This window comes from Malus domestica, chromosome 13 (genome assembly GCF_042453785.1).
Source record: "Malus domestica chromosome 13, GDT2T_hap1".
In the NCBI taxonomy this organism is placed as follows: Eukaryota; Viridiplantae; Streptophyta; class Magnoliopsida; order Rosales; family Rosaceae; genus Malus; species Malus domestica.
This window is the reverse complement of record NC_091673.1, coordinates 32644532-32665353: the sequence shown is the minus strand read 5'-3', so window position 1 is coordinate 32665353 and position 20822 is coordinate 32644532. Positions and strand designations below refer to the sequence as shown.

Here is a 20822-nt window from a genome sequence, read left to right as displayed (position 1 = left end):
GCCTATAGCAATCTAGGATAGGACTGGTATCTACAATGAATCCAAAGTGAGCGTATAGTGCGATGTGCACATACTAATGAAAGCAAACGATGACCAATTAACACAAATATAACCATGCCACAGTGATTTAATAATTCTAGTCGACATAACATTATTCATAGCCGTAAGTTTAGCTAAGGCATCCTGTAGGATTTATAATGGTATTCTCATCGTTACGTCATTTTTTACAAATTATAATTTAATTACGGCAGTCATATAGAAAATTCATTATTAGATGTATATATGGAAACTAAACAAATATATTTACATATCAAAGAAAAGACCTACTCACAGATACTTGTGAGGTCATAGCTGTTTGAACTAGGTAAGCTGGAGTCTCTAATAGTAATAACACCTAAGCATAATATTGGGACCCGTTAGTAAAACTCAACTGAAACAATCAAATTTGAGAAAACAGGGTGCGGATTTGGAATCAGGGCATCCAAATATGCTAAGGTGGGTCCCCGACAAATTTTATAAAAAGTCAACGGTCAACCCTAAAAATTCAACCGAGACACCCGGGTGGTCAACTACGTTAAAACTTCAAAATTTCACTACATGAATGTCAAAAACAGACTCGAGACGTCAAAATTAGCCTAGGAGGGTTTTCAAAAAATTTATGAAAAAGCCAACATAAAGAATATTCCAAACCCAATTTAGAAATGGGTTTGGGCCAAATTTAGCCCACAAATCTGGGCTTAGGTCATGCGCCGGGTTTTGGGCTTAAGGCCCTTTTTTTTTTTTTTTACCTTCTTCTTCAGCCGGTTGCCACTACAACCATCGGATTCTGGGATTTTGGCCGCAAAAATTCCTGGGCTCCATTTAGCTTTGAAACTTAACCATTTTCATCAATCTTTATATCAAAATAAAGCTAAGGAGAAGGAGAATAAGGATTTGTCCACATAATGACTAGCTGTGGTCAGAAAACACTTGCAACTCTCGGGTTCAGTCGCCGGAAAACTGGGAAATAGTTTTCCCGAATTATTTATGTCACAAAACTTACGCAAAATCACTTAACAGACTTAGATTTACACTAAGCACACTCAGATCTACACTAAGCAACCATAGATATTTGTTCCAAGGTATTTTTGACTCACCTTTGTCGAATTCTACCAACATCTCATTGGCCCCGGTGGTGGATGCATCACGGTTTTACTACATCTAAGTAGTGAACGTAGGGAGAAGAGAGAGGGCCTTAAGGTTTGAGATGAAGAATAGAGGTAGAACTAGTGAGGGTTAGGTGGTTGCTGCCTAGGCTCCGGTGGTTACAATCTCATGGCGTGGGTTCAACGGAGAGAGGGAGAGTTAGAGAGAGTGACAGAATGAGAAAGGATGAGAGAAAATGAAAGATGAAGTGGTGGCCTGCACGATGGCTCGTCAGAGATGGGTGCGTGGTCCTTGAGGAAGGAGGATAGGTAAGTGAGAAAGAGATATTGAAATGAGATAGAGAGATCTGAGACTTCTGGAGGGGGAGACAAGGGAAATGGTAGAAATGGGGTGTGGGCCCCATGTGTCTCACAAATCAATACAAAATATCTCTAAACATGAAATTACCAATTTGTCCGTAACTCCGATTTCGATTCTGCTTGTGTCTACGCGTTCGTACCGTTCAGTACTTCAGGAATACGGTGAAGTAATAGTTCATACACATCATAACCTAACGGTCAACAAAAGTCAATAATCTTGCCTCTAGGGCATTTTCATCGAATCTCTCTTTTAAAATTTATAAAATCGTACAATTAGGGACGGGTCGTCACAGTCTCGATTTGTTGAAGATTACTTTCCCTACAATGACTTTCAAGATCCCTATAAATACACTAGCATCGGTATTTATCAAGGGACGACCACTTTATTTTCTACAAAACTACCGTAGTTATTCACCTACATTCACATATCTCTCCCTATAAACCCACAATACACTTATCCTCATTATGCCTAACAGAGGCCCTTATGCTGCTGTCTACATATAGACACATCCATGGAGAACTCATCTCCCAACACCCCACTATAGGCTATTTGTCAATGATGGTTTACGCCATTCTTCCTTAGAACTACACCATGGTTTGATTCTTCTTCCCAGAGATATGTAGGTTGTCCTTTCCGAATTCAACAACACCTCCCAATCAACCATATTCTCCTCTCGCCGGTGGTCATGGACAATTCTGACTTGGTTCTTGCCTTCGTCCGTGGATACGCTCAAATTTGGTACCAACAGGTCTACACTTTGACAAGTATTCTGGACATTCCAAGCTAAGCGTCCACACACGGCTAGGCCTGTAAGGAGATCATCCTACAAAGCATCAAAGAAGATAGCAGCACGACGAACAAAGGGAAGCAAGAGAGTAGTCCAAATCGAGTTTAATTAGTAGCCCACACCAACATCGAGCAATTTGCTCACCAGCCAGATATGAACCACATGCACCGTAATGGCAGCACATATGAACATGACAAGCAAAAAAGTAGCACATGTTAGTAAGTCAACATTGGGGGCAGTTGGAGGCTTTGCTGCCCTAGAAGAGGCAAATCTAGAAAGAAGTATAAAAGCTCGTAATGCGCAGATTCTAACACATTAAAATCCTGACAATGCCCTTCAAAAAGATATGGCTAACATGAGCAGGTCACCGTTCAAGGACGAGATCGAGCAGACGGAACCACCGCAGAAGTTTAGCTTGCCATATTTCACTCTTTTCAAGGGAGACGAAGATCAAGATAGGCACCTCACCACCGCGCTCAATCTACGACTTCGACTAATTTCCTTGGTTTTCACCAAAGAATATTCGTCCTATTGCTCGATCAAGAAGAAGTGTGACCACCTTTTCAACATGGAGAAGGATCCAAATGAGTCGTTTTACATGTACATCAAGAGGTTCAAGGTAGAGAAGGCAACTCAGATATGATGATATCATTGTAAGCTTACCTTTTAAGATGGGGTTCCCAGTGGATCACCCCTTCTTCAAAGAGCAAATCATGGGCAAAGACTTAATCCTGATAGACTCTTATGCTTTAGCAGAAAAACACCTACTATAGGATGAAGCCAAGCGCGCCTATAACCCATCTGAGCAACCATGGAAAGACTCAGAGGTAGCTCAAAACAAGAGTAAGTGAGAAGCAGCTCAATGATAAAAGCAAGGTAAGATGCACGCGCAATGGCCGATCCCTAACGAAAGAAGCCTTAGCGCCTAAGGTGTTCACCAAGTTCTCAATCTTAATTAACCAGATTCTCCGCAAACTTAAGAACGAGCCATTGTTCAAGATGCCGTAACCTATGAAGGAAGATACTTCCAAGATGGACCAATCGAAGTATTGTGCATTTCGTAAAGGTCCGAGGCACACGACCAATGACTACCTCACTTGGAAGAGGTATCTTGAGAATCATGTGGAGGAAAGCAAATATGACAAGTATGTGGACAAGCCAGCAGCGCTGCCGAGGCAAGGCACAAACACCGATGTTGAACCCTTCAACTAAGACAATACGAATCAACAACATCTTCATCAATTTTAAGCATCTGGGCTCACCAACAATTCCAAGAATAGGAGGATCGAGCAAGCAAGATCGATCTTCTAGGTTCAAGTCGTAGATGTTGTACCAAGGCCGATCATCGGCTTCACCAAGCAGGACGTCACGAGAATAAACTTTCTGCATGATGATGCCTTGGTGATATTTGTTCAACTAGCCCACACCATCATCGACAGAATTATGGTGGACAATGGCAACACAGTCAACATTTTACAACTGTCAGCGATTCTGAAGATGGGCCTGGACAACTCAAACGGAAACAAAGGTCTTGATCAAATTCAACGGACTACCTTAACTGCAATTGGCAATATCACACTTGACATAAACAATCTTTCAAATATCTCATCGTAGACCTTTATGATTGTTAACGACCCGTCTCCCTATAACGGGATTTTGTGACCTTGATCGAGTATCAGAAGATCCAATTCATCCAGGGATAAGCAATCGAAGAAATCAAGTCTAGCCAGGTTATGTCTCGATGATGCACTGTACAAGTTCTTAAGGAGACGAAGAAGAAGTCTTTCACCCCATCAATAGTAGCTAAAGTATAGAAAGACAATTCTACCTCCACCAAATACCAATTACACCAAATGAATCAAGAAAATAGCATCAACATTGAAGTGACAGCGGGTAAGATGAGATAGAAACCAGAAAAAGATGTTGAATACATCTTTCTTGACCCCCAGCAGTCAAGAAGACGGTTAGGATAGGGTCACGTCTAAGCACGAAGGAAATGAGGAAGTCAAGGCTTTTCTTAGGGAAAACCGTGACGTTTTCGCGTGGTCACCTTCTAACATGCTCATCATCGATCCAACGATAGCTTACCATAAGCTGCATGTTGACCTTACTGCCAAACCATTGATTCATAAAAAAATAACATTTCACACACAAACGAGTGATACTCATTGAAGTGGGAGATTGACAAGCTACTAGAGGCCGGATTCATTGAAAAAGTGACGTACTCAGCATGGCTGGCCAATGTTGTACTAGTGATGAAAAAAAGAGAAAGGCAAATGAAGAGTATGCATCGATTACATCGACCTCAACAAGGCATACCCTAAAGACAATTACCCAGTTCCCCAAATTAACCTATTTGTTGACTCAAATTATGGGAACCGGCTGCTCAACTTCTTGGATGCATACTCTGGTTATAATAAAATTGACATGCACGAGCTTGACAAGGATAAAATTGTGATAGAGCAAGGCACCAACTGCTACAAAGTCATGCCTTTCAACCTTAAGAATGTAGGCACTACTTATCTATGGTTGGTAAACATGATGTTCAAGAAGTAGATCAGAGTAACCATAGAGGCCTCTGTTACATCCCATTCTTTAAAATATTATATTTTATTCCCAAGACTTATGAATTGACTATTTTACCCATGGGTGGGTGTCTTATTTAATTATTGAGCCTCAACTCGAGATCCAATTTCTTATACTTTCTTGGGTTTTCCTACCACTTTCATGTACGTGAATGTGCAATCGAAAATGAAATTTAATTCGAAGCATCGAGGGCTAAATTGAAATAATTGGAACTGAGAGGGGAAATTTGGCACTTTCACTTAAAATTGTTTTATTGGGTTTCATACCACTTCGTCTCTCTTTCCCTCATTTTCTGAAACACTATATCTCTAACTCTTTGTTCTCTCTCTATCTCTCCCTACACTCTCCTTCAACTACGACCAAAATCAACCTCCAAAATCACATATTTTGAGTCTATAGGACATGAGAAACCCAACCCTGCCCTTGAATGCATTATCGGAGCACCATGAGCTGCTCTGCCATTAATGCTAAGAGTTTCAAAGCTCTAAACTCGAACCTAGGTAAGATTTCTGGGAAATCTTTAATGGCTTGCTTCTATCTTGCTGAAATGGTGTTTTCCTGCTGAATTTAACTTGAAATCATGGGTTTTTAACCCTGCATGTTCATCTATGCGTGTATCCAATCACCGGTTATCTTGTCTAAGCAAACTCCTGCGAGTTTGTGGCTAGTGGTGCACAAATTTGCTTAGAACCAATTCCAGGTAATTAAATACTCCATTACATATGTGTTTAGCTGGGAAAAACTCAGTGATTCTAACATGCATGCTCTTTAGTCTTCATTTCCAAAATTAGACGAATAACTCTGACAAGTTTCTGTCGAATCTCAGGTGGGTTCGACTCCCATTTGCCCTATTCCATGTTTGGGTAAGTTTATTGACCTCTGGGATTAGTTTTGGTTCATGTGAGGATGAAAATCCATCGAATTTGAATTGAAAAATCGAACCTGATCGTGTTCTGCATTTTTTTCACTTTTCGACGATGGTCAATGACGGTCTCCATTAGATTTAACGACGACATCAACTGTGTCGTTAGGTTTAACGACATATTCTCCTCCGACAAATATATTCCATTAGCTCTGTTAACTCTCTCCAACAATGGCGTGTGGCACCGGGAACCCCTTAGGATGTTGCAAGAATAAGGAGAACCCCGATGGTGACGAGTAAGCTTGGTAGTGAGGCATCCATCTTCTGGACTTAAGGTGATGATTCCTTTGTTGCAGTTTATGCTAGTTTGTAATAATTGCATGATCATACTTTTGATTATACATGGCACTGCACCCTTATGTGTTTACAGTATGTGAAACTTCTAGTTGCTCTAATGTGATGTGATAATAATAGGATCTTATCCCTAGACTTGTGTCCCCAAGTGGGGAGGTTGATAAGTGAACTTTGTAGTAGCTTTGGATTTTATCAATAATGAATGTTTTCTTCAGATTCTTGCAAATCATAAATATCTTACTATGGCTTATGTCATTGAGTTGGCTTGTGATGTCATCTTCCGATTGGGCCATACGGTCAATTTAGTGATGGCCAACGCATCACTGCCTCGTAACTTGTGTTATTGGGGTTGGGGGGTGTGATTCTACATCAACGATATCATGGTGAAAAGCAAGTAGCGGTTAGACCACATCAAAAACTTGGGAGAGACACTCAATATCCTCAAGGTGTACAAAATAGAGCTCAATCTCCCAAATGCACATTCAGAGTCGCCTCAAGATAATTCTTAGGGTACCTGGTAACCCAAAGAGGAATCAAGGCACATCCGACTCCAAGGTAGATAAAAAATATCCTGGATATGGACTCCCCCACTACTATGAAGGAGATCCAAAGTCTGACCAGACGAGCAGTGGCATTCAACCGTTTCCTCCAAGACTAGAAGAAATACATCACCTTTCCTATTATCCAAGCCAGAAGCAACAGAGGACCTATATATTTATCTGGTGGTATCCGAAGTAACAATAAGCTATGCTCTCATACGAGAAGAGTTGGGGGCATAACTGTTTGTATTCTACATTTCGAAAAGCTAATTTTTGCAGCTTGGAATAGACCCTACTTTTTAAGGACATCCGGTCATTGTCATGACACAGTATCCTCTACGATTAGCCTTGTAGTCCATACGTTTCTCAACGAGTGATAAAGTAGGGGCTGGAACTTGGCTAATATGGCTTAGTTTATAGACCCCGCACTGCAATAAAGGCCCAGGCATTATTAGACGTCATAACAGAATTTACCACCAGCCTAAATGAAGTAGCGACTTAGCCCAAGAATGCTCTAGAGGCAATCGAGAACGCCGCAGTCGCACCAACCCCACATGCAGAAGATATCTGGAGATTATACATCGACAGTTCATCTAGCTACCCGGCTCGAGAATAGGTCTAATTTTCACTACCTCAGATGATTAGATGCTCAAGCATGCGATCATTCTAAGCTTCAAAGCATCAAACAACGAAGCAGAGTATGAAGCTTTACTAGCAGGTCTACAATTGGCGAAGGACCTAGCCTTTTGATTCCCAGTTGATCACCAACCAAACCTCAAGGAAAAACATCCAAGGATGACAATATATATGGGCGAAGGTATGAGAACAACTAGTGACATTCTAGACATACACTCTCACTTAGGTTCCATGAGTTGAAAATGCCTATGCAAACGCACTAGTAGACCTAGGCTTTACCCTAGATCATCAGCTCAAACGCTACATCCAATTGAGTACTTGGCAAAGTTAAGCATAGATACGAAACCAGCAGTCGAAGGAGTACAGATCAACACAACCCCGAGTTGGCAAGATCCTACTTAGTCAATGGAATGCTCTGTACAGATAGATTATAGTCAAGATAGCTACAAACGAAGGCAGGATGTTATTACATGTGGAGCATGCCCATTCTAAAATCCCTCTCAATACCATATCTTTACTGCCTAGCGCCTCCCAACGACCTGAAGAATCTTAGCCCAATCCATGAAGGCTTTTGTTCAAACCACTCAGGAGGTCATTCCCTGGCATAAAAAGCTCTTAACGCGAACTACTATTGGGCAACTATGCACCAAGAAGCCAATAAGTATGTTCAAAGGTGCGACAATTGCCAGCGCTTTAAGCTTGTGCCCACACTTCCTGCCAACAAACTTCACCTAGACGAGCACATGGTCATCCAATGGCCTATTGACCTAATGGAACCAATGCCCCTTGCTACTAGGGGCAAAGGCATGATGATTGTAGCGACTAACTACTTTACAAAATAAGTCGAAGCCGAACCCATGACCACAACCACCCAAACGGATATAGAGTGCTTCATATGGAAGAACATTATATGTCACTTCGACATCCCTCATTCCATCATCACAGACAACAGCCCGCAATTTGTAGGCAAAGACTTGGTAAAGTTCTTCCAGAAATATAGCATCAATTAACACATGGCCACCCCCAGGTTTCCCTAGAGTAATGGGTAGGCCGAGGCGTTCAACAAGATGATCCTTGACTGCCTCAAGAAGTCCCTCTCAGACAAAAAGGGAAAGTGGACAAACGAGCTCCCTAATGTTCTTTGGGCATATCGCACCACCAAATGAAGAACAACTGGTAAAACTCCTTTCACCCTGGCGTTTAGCTCTAAGGCAGTCATTCATCTCAACGTCATAGTGCCTAGTAGTTGCACTTTATTACCAAGCTCCAAGCATAATGGAAAGAAGATGGCCACAAACTTAGACTTGGTAGAGGAAGAGTGTGAGGAGATTATAACCCATATTATGGCCTACCAGCAACACCTCCTCTCCAGTAGTAGGAGGGCAAAGATTCAGCAATTCCAGCTAGGAAATGTAGTCCTCAGAAAAGCCTTCATCACTGTTCAGCGGGAAAGCTCGAAAAAGATGGATCCCATATAGGAAGGTCAATACAAGATCAGTCAAGTAGGTCGAAAAGGGCATCTACACCCTCATCATTATGAACGATAAAGAGATTGAAAAGCAGTGGAATTCTGACAACTTGAGAAAGTACTATGTGTGATCTCCCATCTCTCCTTGAACCCTATTCAAGACAAATAAATTTCAAAGTCTCAAGCAGCTCGACAAACAAAACCTTGCATACAGAGGATTATCCATTTGTTATGCAATTTCTATGTTCCAGCAAAGTTAATACATTTCTCTATTCTCAGTGAAGATCGAAGAAATTATTCACAAGCATTGGTCAACTACATGTCTACAAAAACTAACGACTCCTTCTTTCACAAAAGATGCGCCTGCCTTTGTAGACATCGCGTATACTTTCTTGCTCGGAAAGGGTAAACTACTCCAGAAAATCCAAACACAAACGGGTTTTGACTACCTCTATTTCACTTAAAGTGCACGATAACTTGAGTCAGACACTCCCTGAATCGACCATGATAGTATTTTCTCAAAGTCTTAGCCGACTGAAAAATTTAATTACACGAGAGCCAGGGTGTTTTCGAGACACTAAGTACAGGATCCCTACCCATGAAAAATTTACATGACAACATGCTTATTGTGCGATCGATGTGCAGTCTTCATGATCATAACTTGACTCATAAAGTGTGCCATGCTAGTCACATAACCTACGAAATCGGTTACCTAATGTGAAAAGCATCTACTACACACCTATGGTGAAATCAGCTAGTGAGTTTCATGTCCCATAAATCTTGTTTGAGTTGTGATCCTGTACACAGCTCAAAGGATTGGGAAATTGACACCTCAGAAGGCTAAGGCTTACGTCGAGGCACCTTTGAAGGGCAGGGCTAATGCCTCAGGGGGCCACGCGAGTCCATCTTCTTCTGTAAGTATGACACCCGACCAACGACCCTACGACTAGTAGCTCTATGAAATCTTTAAGCTGAAAGTTAGACCCTCTATGGCTATGCAGACTTGTCTGCTTATTTAAAACTCAACGCATCCAGCTGAAAACTTATGGCTAAAAGTTTTGCAAGTAGCAAAGCCAAAGCTCACGACTATAGTAGTTACGCGGATTCATATATTTTTATAAAAAGCAACGCCTCTGGCTGTTGATTTTACAAGTTAAAAGTTTCTCAAATCGCTTTGAGCAGGCAAGGCTCTAGGAGTAGTCAAGCCAAGACTGAATCCTAAAGTGAGGATGTGGGTTTACATGATTCATCGAGGCATCTCACCCACCTAACCGTCTTGTGGTAAGTTTTGCAAAAAAAAAAAGGTGAAATTGCGAAGATGAAATAAAGTAAAGAAAATAGTTTATTAAATTTCTAGAAAATTAAGAAACTTGCTCGAAGGCCAACAAAGTTCAAATAATGCAAAGAAAAAGGAAAAGAAGAAAATTCCTAAGTCTAATCAAGAAGACTACTCATCAGCAGCTCGGACGATCACTAGATCCTCAGGTGCCATGCCTTCAACAATTGCACCGCCTTAGGTAAAGGTAACCTCAAATGAGAAGTCAAGCAGATCTTCTAAAAAATGGAGTAAGTTCAGAAGTCCTTCCCGAAAAACTCATAATCTGACAACCTACCCTAGAGATGGTTTACATAGCCAAGCTTGTAGAAATCAGCCTAACATGAAGCAAGTGCAACTTTGTGGCCGACTTCTCATTCTTTAGCTGCTCATTCTCTTCAACCAGACCAGTGTAAGCATCTTGAGCTTATCCAATTCCTTCTTTAGGTTCTCACTAGCAGACAGTGCATCCACTTCCTTGGACTCAAGCTTACTGGCAACCTTTTGGAGGCGATTCACGCCATTATGCGTGAGAATTGTTGGAAATGTGCCCTAAACCCAATCATATAATGATACTTTATGAACATTTAACATGTTAAACTAAACTAGTTTAATATAAGGGCAATGATTATTGTTTAACATTGTCTCGTATAAATGGTATATGCTTAAACAATAAGTCCAAGGAATATGTCATTAAAATATTGTGATCTAAAAAAGTTAGATTCATGAGGCAATTCTCTCTCGTATCCATATCCTAGACATTCCTGAACATAAGATTGCCAATTAAGTGACGATCCATTAAGATCAATACATGCTATGTTTTCTCTCTGAGAAAGTGATTGGTCTCAAGTCATTGGTGTGATTGACACCAAGACAAGTGTGTAGGTGCTCAATAAAGAATGATTCCACTGACCGCAATTAAAACATACTACAATATAAAACTTAGCGGCTGACTTAAAATTCTAGATTCGTAGGTGTGTAGGAGTTGATTCTAAACATACTACAATATAAAACTTAGCGGCTGACTTAAAATTCTAGATTCGTAGGTGTGTCCAGTCATAATGAGCTCTTAGGAGAATCACTATTTTTTGGTGATTATATCTATCTCTCAAGGCAATCTAAAGGGCCAGTGTGTCAACACCGTTAGGTATTTTCTTTTCAAGCCTTCATGGATGTGGCGATAAATGAAGATCATGGCTTTTACCTGATCTTGAGCGAATGTAGTGTTTCCTTCCTTGATGATGTCCTAAATATTGCTTGCCTGAAGATGGATCTTGGCATCTACAACCCATGTAAGATAGTCTTTTTTCCAATGATTTCAACTGCAACAAAATCAAGTTTTGCCGAGTTCACCATTTTATTTTCTGAAAGAAAAATCATATGTATAAGAACTTGCAATGATAAGAATTTCAAAGGAATGTTAATGTTAGAATTTTTTGTTCTTACAAAATTTTCATTTTTGAACTTCAGGCCAAAAACGATAAGCACTTGAAACTCGAGGCTCGAGGTTAACTTAATTATGGCATTAGTTAAAAATTATTAGGTAGTTACTAATACTCGCTACACATTCACTGCCGATCTATTGAGTACTACCACTAGTAAACTTTATGAGAAATGAAATAGTTGGTAATTCTCAATACACAAGCACTGCCAATAAATATAAAGTTTTACAACTACTAAAATTATGAAAAAAGAGACAATTAGTAATTCTTAGTACATAAGCATTGCAATGAGTACCAGGAATTGCTACTAGTAAAATTATGAGAAGGGCAGCAGTAATACTTGTTACACAGGCAGTGTCAGTCAGTTTGAATATTACTACTAAAAAAAATAATGAGAGGGCGATTGTACCGTATCACTTGATGAGTCAATATTATATTATATATTTTACCTTATTCTTAGTATTATTTTGGTAGAATTTTGATACTTTGCTTTATATTTTAAATATAGGATATTCGACTTCCTCTGGAGCAAAATATGACCAAACGGATGACTTTTGGAGTGATTCAAATTGGAGAACGTTCATGTGTTCCTTAGCTTGTTCGTATCAAAATTTCAACAATTTCTACCAAGCGGTTATTTTCTGGTGATTTAATGAAGAAGCAGTGCGCATTACTGGAAAGTGACGTTTTTGGGCTTCCATTACATTTTTGGAGCCCAAGACGACCTCAAATGGGTTTGTGGCCTTCTGGAGAAGTGTTCAGAACAGTCCAAACTTTAAATCTAGCTAGTTTGGGCTAGTTTTGGAGCTAATTTTGGTCTAGAACGTGGCTGTGCAGATTTCTAGGCGAATTTACCAAGTTAATTTAGGATTATGTTTCCTATTTTATTAGAATTTATTTAGTTTCCTAGTTTTGTTCTAACATCTTTGACTAGGAGGATTTTATTTAGAGTAGTATAAAGAAGCCTTTTGGCAGACCTAGGGATGGGCTCGAAGAACCTACGCAAGATTTGAGAAGAAGATTTTGGGAAAAACTTAGAGAATTCAAGACTTATACTTTCAGGTGTTTCCATTCTTTTTCTAGTTTAATATAATTATGTTGATTTTAATTATGAATATGCGTAGCTAATTTTTTATTGCTAGGGTGAGGCCATGATCCTTAGCAAGAATATGTACTCTCTTTTTGATTTTCTTATGAATTTATGAATGCAAATTTTGGATTGTTGATCACTGTGCTCTAAACTATCTATTTGTCTTAGTGATTTGCGACCATTAGGATAATTAGAAAAGTAATTTGATGCAATTTTGACGGAAGGTTGTCCCTAAAATTGACTAAGGCTTCTTGTGGTTAACATATGTAACTAATTAGGATGGACAACATGTCTTAGGAGTTATATGGTTTTTCAAAAGTTTTTCACAAAACTTAATGAGTCTTGCATGTTCACATTCGATCTGGACGCCACGGACGGGTTGCATGATTAGATATACGCTCTATGTTGGGGTTCCAAGTAGGGCATACTTTAGGAAAACCTAACCTTCAAAATATGCCTGTGTAATTCATAAGGAAGTAGGAGAACTATGTAGGATTGTTAGGGTGACGGCGGGACCCTGGTATTTTCTAATTTTGAAATCTAAAAAATTGTTTCCTTTCTCTTTCTTTAGAAATTGCAGATTTTAATTAGCATTTTTTATTAATTTCGTTTTTCTTAATTTAGGTCATTAAATCATCATTTTCCAATCTTTGTTTTTAAATAATTAACTAGGATCAGGGTTTTTCATAAATTGTTTTAAATAATCCAAGTGGAAAACGACCTTACTTGAGCCATTTATACTACAACAACCTTGTTCTCTTGCACATGTATTTTGTGTGATTTTATCCCTACATTTGTAGGTGGTAAAATAGCTATCAAGAAATTGGCGCCGTCGTTGGGGATTGTTTTAACAATTTGTGTTAATCATAGTTCTTTGTTAATTAATTCTGTTAATAAGTAAAAAAATAAAAAAATAACTTTCTTTTTTTTTTAACAGATCGCACTATCTGGGCAGATCCAGTTCATGGTTTGCACCAGATCTCAAAATCAGCAGTTATTAGAATTCAACCCAGAGTCGAACCGAATATTACGACAAAGGCGCAGGAAGCAGATTTTAGCTTGGGAACCATCGTTGGAGGGCACTTTTCCGAAAAATCTGTTTTTTGGGTGTTTGGACAGCGAGGCTATCATGGCTTTCGCCATACCAGCTGTTGGGCGTCCATTGAGGGATACATTAGCAGCCCGAGTTAATGAGTTACCAAGTTGCATTGTATTTCCAGACGAGGAAGGTGATGCATTCAAAATTAGACATCACATGTTGGAAATTTTACCTACTTTTCATGGATTAGCTCATGAGGATCCTAATATGCATATCACATAGTTTTTAATGGGGTGCTGAAATATTATAGTGAAGGGGTTTACTGCAGAATCAATCAAACTTCGTTTGTTTCCTTATTCATTGAAGGACAAGCCAAGAACATGGCTACTTACACTACCATCAGCCAGTATCACTTCATGGGCATAGATGAGTGACAAATTTCTTAACAAATATTATCCAGCCTCTTAAACTCTTGATATGAGAACTCAAATTTTATCATTTGCCCAAAAGCTTAATGAAGAGCTTCACGAGGCATGGGAGCGTTTTAAAAAGTTATTCAGAAAGTGTCCCCACATAGGCATTGATGGAGACACACGGATGGGCATATTTTTCAAAGGATTAAATTCAAACACTAAGAATCATGTTCATGCTTCGTCAGGAGGTTCATATTCAACTAAAAATGCACAGGAAGCCTATCAACTGTTTGACAACATGGCATCTAAATCTCAACAATGGGCAGGGGATCAAACACAAAATCGGGGTGTTTTTGAAATGTCCATGGGGTCTCCAAATGTATATGCTCAAATTGAAAAGATTGAGCGAAAACATAGAAAGTTTTGATGCAAAATTTGACTTGATCTTGCAGAAAATGGCAGCTCCAGTTCAGTAGGTTGCTGTCTAGCAACTTGCAGCAGCATATTGTGCAATTTGCAGCCAACCCACACATGATTTTATGAGTTTTCCATGGAGAAATACATATCCAGATTTTGTGGCAGAACAAGTTAATGCATTCAACAATTATCCAAGGCAAAGAAATAATGTTCATTCAAATTTTTATAATCCAGGTTGGAGGGATCACCCAAAATTTAAAATAGGGTGGTGAGCAGCAAATTAAACCACCATTCCCACAACCAATCCAGCAACCTGCTGCACCAGCTAGAGCTTCTTGGGAAATTGTCATTGACAAGTTAGCAGATGCCACTTGCATCAGTATTGAGCAAAGCAACCAAAACCTGCAAAAGATGCAACAAACAATGAATCAAAACATGCAAAATATGCAAGCTTCCTAACAAATTTGGAGAGGCAATTTGGGCAGCTAACAGGTAATATTACAGAAAGGGAAAAAGGGAAGTTTCCTAATCAAACAGTGCCTAATCCAAGGGGTACAACAGATTGTAATGCAGTGAGAGTTCTACGCAGTGGGAAAAGTTACGACAATCGTGACAAAGAAATTGACAGCAAGGACAAGGCTGTAGGAATTAACAACCCAGTTTCTGTAACGGCAGAAAAAGATGCAGAATTTGTTTCTGCACAGATTTTGAACAGCCCAGATTCTGCCCTAATACAGAATCCGGAGCGTGTTTATGATCCTCCTTTTCCCTATCCCGAAAGGTTACAACCAAAGCTCAAAGATCAGCAGTTAAGAGATTTCATGCAAACATTAGCAAATGTTTAGATTAATCTACCATTGTTGGATGCTATAAAAAAGATTCCATCTTATGCCAAATTTTTTAAGGATGCATGCACACACAAGAAAAAGCTCGTGGACTTTGAAAAAATGATTCTCACTGAACAATGCACTGTGGTTTTACTACACAAACTGCCGCCGAAAAAGAAAGATCCAGGGAGTTTCACTATTTCTTGCACTATTGGAAATTTTGATTTTAAGCATGCTTTAATTGGTTTAGGTGCTAGTATTAATTTAATGCCCTATTCTATTTTTTCAGCGGCTAGGTCAAGGAGATCCTACTTCAGTCATCCTACAATTAGCTGACCGGTCAGTTGCATATCCAAGGGGCATCATTGAAGATTTCATCATCAAAGTTAACAATCTCTATTTGCCAACAGATTTTGTTGTTTTGGACATGGACGAAGATTTACAAACGCCAATAATTTTGGGTAGACCGTTTATGGCAACAGCAAGAACATTAATTGATGTGGAAGCAGGAACTTTAACACTAAGGGTTCAAGATCAATTAGTGGTGTTTAATTTATTTGAAGCAGCCAAACAGCCAGCAGCAAAACTTGATTGTATGCGTGTTGATGTTTTAGATGGGTGTGTTCATACAAATTATGTGACTCATTCAATAATAGATCCATTGTAGAAGGGTTTTATATGGGAATTTTGACTTTGAAACACATGATGAAGACATCCTAGAAGTTGTTCAAACTCTAGACAACGTGCCTAAATTTTTATCTAAATGGAGACATGTTTATGAAAGTTTGGGAGAGCCAAAACAGCCATTAAAACCATCCAAATTTCAACCACCACAATTGGAGCTAAAACCTTTGTCCAAACACTTGAAATATGTGTATTTAGGGGCTGCCCAAACACTGCCAGTTATTATTGCAGCAGACTTGACACATTCTGAGAAGGAAAAATTGCTGAGAGTGTTACGAAAATATCAGGATACATTGGGTTGGACTATTGCAAATATTAAGGGAATCAACCCAGCATGGAAGAAGGCGTAAAACCCACAGCTGATGCTCAAAGGCGCCTTAATCCAATCATGAAGGAAGTGGTTCGAACTGAAGTAATGAAACTTCTTGATGCAGGTATGATATATCTAATTTCAGATAGCCAATGGGTGAGCCCTACACAGGTTGTACCTAAACGTACTGGAATTATAGTAGTCAAGAATGATAATAATGAGCTGGTTCCTACACGTTTAACTATTGGCTGGCGCATGTGTGTTGATTATAGGAAGCCTAATTCAACCACCAGAAAATATCACTTTCCTTTGCCTTTTATTGATCAAATGTTGGAGAGATTGGCTGGTTGGGCATTTATTGTTTCTTGGATGGCTACTCCGGTTACAATCAGATTCCAATTGCACCAGAGGATCAGGAGAAAACAACTTTTACATGTCCTTTTGGAACATTTGCTTACAGACGGATGTCATTTGGGTTATGTAATGCACTCGCTACTTTTCAACGTTGTATGATGAGTATTTTCTCTAGTTGAGCAGATTGTGGAAGTATTTATGGATGATTTTTCAGTATTTGGAGATTCATTTGATCAATGCTTGCAAAATTTGTCTTTGGTCCTCTAACGGTGTCAAGAAACAAACTTGGTGTTAAATTGGGAGAAACGCAACTTCATGGTTAAGCAAGGTATTGTTCTAGGTCACTTAGTTTCCAGCAAGGGAATTGAAGTTGATAAGGCTAAGATTGACGTTATTACCAAATTGCCACCTCTCACTACAGTTGACTGTGGGATCCTTCCTTGGGCATGCAGGTTTTTATCGACGATTCATCAAGGATTTCTCCAAGATTAGCTGACCTTTGTGTAATTTGTTGGCTAAGGATGCAATTTTTTATTTTGATGCAGATTGTTTGGAGGCATTTAACAAGTTAAAGACACTTCTAACATCAGCCCCTATTATTGCAACCCCAGATTGGAGCTTACTGTTGAGTTGATGTGTGATGCTTCAGATTATGCAATTGGGGCAGTTTTAGGGCAGCGTATAGACAAGCCTCCCCATGTCATTTATTATGCAAGTCGTACTCTCCATGATGCACAGCTCAACTATGCAACCACAGAGAAGGAATTGTTGGCAGTTGTGTTTACTTTAGAGAAGTTTCGGTCCTATTTGGTGGGAGCTAAGGTTATTGTTTATACTAATCATGCTGCCCTTAAATATTTGTTGTCTAAGAAATATGCCAAGCCTAGGTTAATTCGATGTGGTGGCTGACCATTTATCCAGATTAATTCTTCCAACTATTGCTTAAGAAGATTCACTCCCACTGAGTGAAAGCTTCCCAGATGAACAACTTTACGCTGTCCATAACAATACCCCGAGGTTTGCTGATTTTGTGAATTATTTGACAAAAGGAGTGTTATTTCCTGATTTTTCTTTTCAGCGAAAAAAGAAGTTTTTAGCCGATGCGAAACATTATTTTTGGGATGAGCCATATTTATACAAATATTGTGTAGATCAGATTATAAGGCACTGTATTCCTGAGAGTGACCAGGAAAGTGTGTTGAAGTTCGCTCACCACTATGCATGTGGTGGACATTTTGGGCCCAAGCGGACAGCAGAAAAAATATTGCAAAGTGGGTTGTTTTGGCCATCAATTTTCAAAGATGCAAACAATTGGTGCAAAGCTTGTGATAAGTGTCAAAAAGTGGGAAATCAATCCAAGCGAAATGAAATGCCACAGCAAGGAATACTGGTAGTTGAATTATTTGATGTTTGGGGCATTGATTTTATGGGACCATTCCCATCCTCACATGGAAATCAATATATTTTAGTGGATGTTGAGTATGTTTCTAAGTGGGTCGAGGCTATTGCAGCACCAACCAATCAAGGATCAATGGTTCTGAAATTCCTCCAAGGTGTTATTTTTCCACGGTTTGGAATCCTGCGAGTTATGCTTAGTGATGGGGGAAAGCATTTTATTAATAAACAGTTTGCTGCGTTGCTTGCAAAATATGGGATAACTCATCGTGTTGCCACTCCTTATCATCCACAAACATCAGGGCAGGTTGAAGTTTCCAACATGGAAATCAAGCATAGTTTGGAGAAAACAGTTGGCTCCACTCGCAAGGACTGGAGATTGAAATTAAATGATGCAGTTTGGGCCTATAGAACAGCTTTTAAAACACCGATTGGGATGTCCCTGTTTCAGCTTGTTTATGGCAAGGCTTGTCATTTACCTATGGAGCTAGAGCATAAGGCATTTTGGGCTATTAAGGAGTTGAATTTTGCTTACGATTCAGCAGGGGAAAAACGTAAGTTGCAGCTCAATGAGCTTGAAGAGATTCGTAACGATGCTTATGATAATGCACGCATATACAAAGACAAAACAAAAGCATTCCAAAACAAACAAATTCTCAGAAAAGACTTCCACCCAGGGCAGAGAATGTTGTTACTCAGTTCTAGATTAAAGTTATTTCCAGGGAAATTGAAATCTCGGTGGAATGGGCCTTATTTGGTTACAAAGGTTTATCCTCAAGGGGATATTGATATTACAAATGAGCTTAATTGAAACACATTCAAGGTGAATGGTCACAGGCTGAAACCATACTTGGAGTCACCCTTCGACAGTGCCTGCGAGTCAATGACTCTGAGGGATCCTGCAATCTAATCACTGGGCTTCCGTTCCGTCTAGCTATAGACATTAAATAAAGCGCTTATTGGAAGGCAACCCAATTTTCTAACTTCTTTACTTTCTGTCTCTTTTATTTCATTATTTTCAGTCTAGATGCATTTAATTTCCTAAGATGTTATTTAGTGTAAAAAAACAAAAAAAACAAAAAAAAAACACAAAAAAAAAAAAAAAAAACAAAAAACAGAAAATAAATAAATATAAATATAAATAAAATTGTTTTTGTTTTTTTTAATTTTTTATTTTCAGTTACTATTTTATATATTCGATCTCTGAGTTCATACCGTGGGTTTTTACAGACAACAACCAAGCATTTATGCATCGATATTATTTAAGGCTGAAATATACTGCAGAAATCTGAAAGATCTTGTAGACTCGTAGATCCAACCACAGAAAGACAGAATGTTATACCTCTCTATTTTGCTAAGCGGCCATTCTTCAGTGTCGAGTATTGTCCTCAAGCTGCCTTTGCCGATCTGGGGTATTTTCCTGCAATAGAACAATCAGGCGTATGAGTTCCAATGGAAATAGTCCGTATATCAAAAACTATTATTGGGGATCTATTTTTTTTACATTCAAGGATGCCATTCTTTAAGTTTGGGGGTAGTTCGTTCTCTGTCCTCAATACAGTTCATGTCCAACTGGTCCATACATATGTTCCGGGGTGCTAAGATTTTCATTCAGTTCTATTCCGGGGGAGAGGGTGTTCAAAGTCCGACATCATCATTCACATCCATACCTCCATTTGATTTTTTTTAGCATTGATGAGTCCCAGTTATCAGATTCGGAATATCATAAGACAGATGAGTTAAAGCCATACATGCTGAGTAACATAAGAGCAGAGGGGTGCGTTTTTTTTATCTGTTGCAGTCACAGGAGCTTGACCGTTGATTTTTCCTTTGTGACTCATTGGATTTGCAGCTTGAGTGTTTATTTCTCTCGGTTAGCCACTCCATCCAAGCTGCGTACACACAGAGACAGACATTTACAATATGCAGTGACATTCAACCATTCTTTGATCATTTGGCGTTTTACATTTTTTTTTAGCCATGAGTTGTACCTTTTTCATGTTCAGATCTGTGTGGGTTGCGGCGATTCGTTTACTCTCTACCTTGGAGAGGCAAGTACCGTGCACACCTTACACACATGTTAGATTCAACTATTATTCTTCATGCAACTCAACAGATTTTACACATGCAAGACTAGCGCCGTCAACTAAGGGCATACATCTTTACCTTTGGTTTACGATCTGTATCCCCCCCTCTAGTGTTCTCTACCGTTCTTCAAGCCCTCGGAGTCAGTTCCTGTGCATCAAACAGAAAATAAAGTATTATCTTTCTTTGTCGTGTGGTCATGCAACTACAAGAAAATGGAGCTCAACCACTAAATTAAAACTGCAGTTTGGAGATGAGGAAATTTGTACTTGCTAATGGAGGAGCGACTATGGATTTTACTTAGGGTTTGTGTTGCTGTGAGAGAGAGGGATGAAAGCATAAAGGTTCTATTCGGTTTGAGGAGAGAAAGAGAGAAAGAGAAAGAGCTCAAGGGTTTCTACTTGTAATCAGAAATGAGAGAGAACCTTTCAATTGGAATCCTATGGAGCTCCCCTTCCTGATGCATGACACGTGTGCGCCTCATCAGCTTTTATGCTTCCCTAGGACACAGTTTGAATTCACGAGGGGAGAGAGCCGTTTGGGCTCTGGGCTCGATGTCATCACAAGTTGCACTGAGAGTAGGTGTAGTTGCTAGGGTTTTTCAACTGTCAAATACAGAGGCTGCACCCATTTATATAATAGCCGTTGCTAAAGGTCAACACACATGTGGCCTTCGACGTGTTGTCCAGCACATACTTTCCTTGCCTCAGGTC

General features: G+C 39.4%; 1 long non-coding RNA gene and 1 pseudogene across 1 annotated transcript; both read right to left on the bottom strand.

The window, feature by feature from the left end:
- Nucleotides 1-14090: 14090 nt before the first annotated feature.
- Nucleotides 14091-14205, bottom strand: LOC114820805 (small nucleolar RNA R71; annotated as a pseudogene).
- Nucleotides 14206-14475: 270 nt separating this feature from the next.
- LOC139190273 (uncharacterized) lies at nt 14476-20528 on the bottom strand. The gene is made up of 6 exons (XR_011574368.1): nt 20379-20528; nt 20191-20259; nt 20016-20092; nt 19776-19916; nt 19367-19444; nt 14476-14856 (listed from the first exon to the last, which is right to left on the bottom strand). It is a non-coding gene; the product is annotated as an uncharacterized lncRNA (long non-coding RNA).
- Between the last annotated feature and the right edge of the window lie 294 nt (nt 20529-20822).